This window comes from Natator depressus, chromosome 3, assembly GCF_965152275.1.
Source record: "Natator depressus isolate rNatDep1 chromosome 3, rNatDep2.hap1, whole genome shotgun sequence".
NCBI classification, from domain to species: Eukaryota; Metazoa; Chordata; order Testudines; family Cheloniidae; genus Natator; species Natator depressus.
This window is the reverse complement of record NC_134236.1, coordinates 12,758,478-12,763,573: the sequence shown is the minus strand read 5'-3', so window position 1 is coordinate 12,763,573 and position 5,096 is coordinate 12,758,478. Positions and strand designations below refer to the sequence as shown.

The 5,096-nt window shown below is 47.2% G+C and overlaps 1 long non-coding RNA gene across 1 annotated transcript; it reads left to right on the top strand.

Annotated features, from left to right (window-relative positions):
• Nucleotides 1-237: 237 nt before the first annotated feature.
• Nucleotides 238-4,181, top strand: LOC141983748 (uncharacterized). Its single transcript, XR_012638490.1, has 3 exons — nt 238-337; nt 520-737; nt 3,932-4,181. It is a non-coding gene; the product is annotated as an uncharacterized LOC141983748 (long non-coding RNA).
• Nucleotides 4,182-5,096: the final 915 nt, after the last annotated feature.

Genomic DNA, 5,096 nt, shown 5'->3' with positions numbered 1-5,096 from the left:
GGGAGGACAAGTGTGTGAGGTGGAGGAAAGGTTGGCTGTTTTATCCTTCTCCATGGAGAAATGTTTCCAACACTGTGTGAGCCTGGGCTTAGGGTGGGGGAGGAGGGGGGTGTTTCAGACAGAGCCTGACTTCTAATTGTCTTGGCATTTCACTCTCTGTCAGCAAAGTATGTGCTGACCTGTGACAGAAACCACTGATCCCAGCCCAGTTCAAAATGAAGCCAGTTTTCATTCTGTGTACCCTGAGGTTGTAAACATGCTGCAAACAGCCATTTAAATACCAGCCCTTGCTGAGGGCTCTGCCTGGAGGAACAATCTGGCCCTTGGACACAGAAAGGTGAGTCAAAATAACAAAGGGCTAGATTCTGACTTTAAAGAGAACCCTTAAAGCTCTCCTAGTGCAGCTTTGGTGACTGGGTAGAGAGGAATTATTACCTCTGTACACTTAGATGTGATACTCTTGCTGACCATGCCGATTATGTGAAAGCTTGAGATATTTACTGGAATTTCCGGCTACAGGTTGCACCAGACACATCAAAGCAAGAATCCTGCACTTCAGCCTTTCACAGACCCCAACACCCTTTAAATACTGGGATTCATCTGGCACAGAACTGCTGTCTCATTCTGCCTTGGTGCCTCTTCTCTGCAGTGATGCGGAGATCCCAGCCAACCCTCAGCCATGAGGAGCCTGTACCTGCTCATTGCTGTGGTCCCCCTACTCTTCCAGCCTGCTCCAGGTGAGAGAGAAAGCTGTGAAGAGAGGCACTTCTAATGCGTTCTGACGCCAACTCTTCCACCGGCGCTCCGGGGAGGTGGGGATGCTAGAAGGGATATCTGTGTGTCTGAGAGGTGGAGAGTGCCCGTGATTTCAGAACAGACCTAACAGGCGGGAGCTCCTGGCTCTGACCTTGATTCACTGTGTGACATCAAGCAACTTCAAACTTGAATGCCTAAAATCTGCCCCCACATTTTGGCATTGTAATCCATGGCCTGAATTTCATCTGGAGACACATCTGCAAACTGTGCCACTTACCTAGGTGCCTAACTATGGACTTAGGGCCCTGTTTTGAAGCACTCACACTTGAGCCTTATCCTTTGTGTTACACTTTCCCCTCCTGTAGAAGGGAAGCAACAGCACTTACGTATTTGGCTCACGAGAGTTCTGTGAAGGCTGGCCAATGACAGTCTACAAGGTGGCCAATTACAGTCTAAAGGGGCAAAAAACTCGAGGCATCCTTCTTTTACTTATGTCCTTTGGAATCCTGCCCCTCCCGCCCTGTTCATTTCTGTGGACAGTACATTTAATAGATTACATTCATTCTTTCGTCAGATAGCCGGTGCTGGCATTTCGGGGAGGACACACTGTATTTTTCCTTCATAACAAAGAGGTCAAAATCCTGTTAACGTGCAAAACTCAATTCAACCTGAACTTCAGAACTGTGACCAGCACCTCCGTCATTTAAAGAGCAATCCACCCCGTTGCTGTATCCTATGGAGAGAGCCTCTTCTCAGCATGAACTGTGTTTGAAGAGAGGTTGGTGAATCCGCTGCAGTTAGAGAGCTGCCACCTTGCCCAGCAAGGGAATGGCTCAGAGGAATATCTCCCTGGGGCCAGGGGACAGTGGGAAGGGAGTCATGGCCAGTATTTTCAAAAGTGATGAGTGGTTCTGGGTATCTCCAACCTGAGACACCATAAAGCGACTTGATGTTTAGAACATGCTGAGCCCCCACCCTCTGAAACCCAGGCCCCTTCCAGTTGTCTCAACTTAGGAGCCCAGAATCACTAGTCAGCCTCAAAAATCTTGCCCTGGGACTCCCGGGGCTATGATCCCACCCCTGGCCTGTCCCTGGGGTGGCACGGCTAAATATTTCACCTTGTTCAGTGCCTAAAGGCTTGTCAGGCCCTAAATAACTCACCCAAGGCCACACAGTGAATCAGTGGCAGATCCAGGAGTAGAATGCAGGAGTTTTGGGTTCCTTGCTCTGTACTTTGAGCACTAGGACACACCTCCCTTTATCATCAGCAGGAGCAATTGTTATTAGGGTGGCTATAAGTACCCAGATAGGTTGGGACAGATTCTCTATTTCCCTGCACTGTGTGCAGTCACTTATCTGTAGCCCTTTCCCCTGGGCTGGAGCTCAAACCTTCTCCCGTTTCTCTCCCAGATGCTTGCAGTCACCAATATTTGGAGCAGCTTCTGTGCTCTCCTCGTGTGGGTTGGATCCTGGGTTCTTTTTCCTGGTGCCTGGCTCTTCCACCCAAGTGACTTCTCACTAGTACTTAATAAACATTGATAATGAGCCAATTTTTCACCTCCTAGGACTCGCAAAGTTCTCCCTGCTGACCCTTGTACCCTCTCAAGGTGGACTGGAGGCCAAGGTGGCATGCCTTGGTATGGAGCATTGCCGAGGTGTGGCATGACAAAAGTCACCTTAGTTTTTCTTCGTTCCTAAATGCGGAAGAGTCCCCTCCTGACTCCAGCCAAGCTCTCTGGTTCCCTGGTCTGGAATCCACCTGGGCTGGGAATGAGATCGGAGGCCTGTGGTAGCCACCTAAGTTGTAATCCTTTTGGTAGGGCCCCTAGAGGCTCAGCCAAAGAGCTCCAGGAGCTGGTCAAGCCCACGTGGTGGTTTCATATACCAGTGCAAAATGGGTGTTAACACCGATACATCAGAATGGTATCTATGCACACCAACTTTGCACTGATGTAAATAAATATACGCGTCTCTGGGCAACGGAGAATCTGGCCCCATGTACTTATTTTAACTACGGTGAGCCAGGTTCTCATTGACGCTGAGGGCCTTTACCAGAATGGGCTAACGGGGCCTTGGTATAGATGAGAATAAGGCTCAGTCTGGTTGTGAGAGAAGACTGAAAGCACGAGGTTGTATTTGGCATTTACAATGATCTTTTTTTAGCTGCACGTAGCTGTGATACTTGTCTGGGGACCTTTTAAACTTTGCAAAACATTAAAACAAAATACATTTTAATGTATTATTATTGTTGTTATTATTAGTATGCTCAGTACATTAGTTCCTAGGGACCAGCCAAGAACAGGGATTCATTATGCTAAGTCACTGTACAAGCACGGGGTAGTTGACAGTCCCGGCCTTGAAGACCTTATCATCAAAATGAAACAGAAGCCCCCCATTTCTCAGCTTTCTCAGACTCAGATGCATCCCTCCATCGTTTGGTTTGTTTTAAATGGGGAAGAAGTTCATGCAGACCAAGCTGTGTTTCTTTAACCAAGCAAAGACACTAATTTGTCTAAGACTGGGTGTTCAGTCAGATCCCTGGCTCCTCCGCCCCCAGAGATCTCACTTAGGTGATCAGTAGTTCAGAGGGTCTCTGCTGGTTCTGCAACAGCTTTCTTTTATGTCCACAGAGAGGCAAGGGGGGTAAAGGCAATATCTTTTACTGACCCATCTTCTGTTGGTGAAAGAGACACATTTTCAAGCTACACAGAGCTCTTCTTCAGATCACAACTTTTATGACCTTAAGCATTTTCCCCTGTTGCAAAGAACATGCAAGCGCAATTGTCTGCTTCTTCCAGGTCAGATGCACATAAGTGGATTTTCTGCAGGGCTGAGAACTTACAGTGACTTCACTGGCAGCACTGTGTTCAGCTTAAATTAGTCACCTATCCTGATATTTCTCCATTCAAGTCAATGGGATTGCCCTGGACTTCCATGAGCCTAGGAGTGACTCCCTCCACCCACATTTCAATCATTTGGAAGTGCTGAGCATGATAAACTCCCACGGAAGTCAATGGGACTGTGGGTCCCAAGTGCTTCTGAAAATCAGGCCACTTTTCTTGAAGTCCCTCAGCGTGGATTTAGGTCCCTAACTTTAGACACTCCAGTCTGAAAACTTTGTCCGCTCCTCTTCGTAGCGAAGGCTGATGACAAATACCTTCTTTCCTTTGTGCAGGGTATGGTCAAAGGATGCAAATCCCGCCCTGTGTTTCTCAAGGAGGTTACTGCGTGGAGGCTTTCGAGATATGTCCCTCACATGAATACCTACGTGGAGCCTGCCCCAACTTTATAATGAGATGCTGCAAAAACTAGAGAATGTCCGATCTGCTCAAATCCTGGAGGAGGAACCCTCGACCCACAGAAAGAAAGATTTGTCCCTCTCACCCCCCTTTAAGAAAGAGGTGTTGTTAAATCGTTCATTTTTGGTAAAGAGATCAGTCTTGGTTTTGTCTGTGATTGTGTCCCTCTGCACATGTGTGTGTGTGTGTACACTTATGAGCAGGCCTGTGTGGCAAAAGGTAGAGCATTTCCTTCATTCTTACTTATGCACACTCATTCTAATAGTGTGTGACAAGGAGGGACTGGACAGAGCCTCTGTGTTTCATTCAAAGCCCCATACAGTTATTATTGGAGTTATGTTATGAATGCAATGAGATCGTTCTCTGTGCCTCTCCCAAGAGCTTTAGGGGAAGATTAATCCTACATACAGCACATGGTTTGCCCCTTGGTCTGGGCTGATGAAGGACAGTATCACCTACAGGCCCAAACTGCACAGCGCACTATTCTAACACAAGTGTCCCAGCTGTTGTACTCTGGCTCGCTGATGGCCAAAAGCTGCTGAATCCCACTCATTGTAAATGCCTTGTATCTGGGGCTAATTGTGCTAGTCAAACCAGCAGGAAGGGTGTCATTCAGGGCAATTGGAGGAAAAATCCTACAGCCTTTCTAGCCACTCCAAGCTGCTTCTACTCTCTGTGTGCTCTTCAGTGTCAGGAAATGTTAGCACCTTCGCCCACCCAACAGGAAATGGGAATCACTAGAGCTGGTCGTTCCAGGTGTACAGCAAAAATCCACTTCTTATCAGAGATGATGATAATATAAATTAACCAGTGCTTTCAGAAGCAGGAAACCATACAAAACAATGAAATAAGAAGCTAACCATAGCATGGTCATTCCTGGCTGGGGCAATGCTTGTTCCCAACAGCAAAACCGAGCTAGCCCTGGAAAATCACTTTTTTAAATCTAGGAAAGTTATAGGTCCAGACTTTGCCCTCACTTATATCACTTTAAATCCAGAATAGCACCACCTAGGTAGAAGGCATTATTATGGATTTACACTG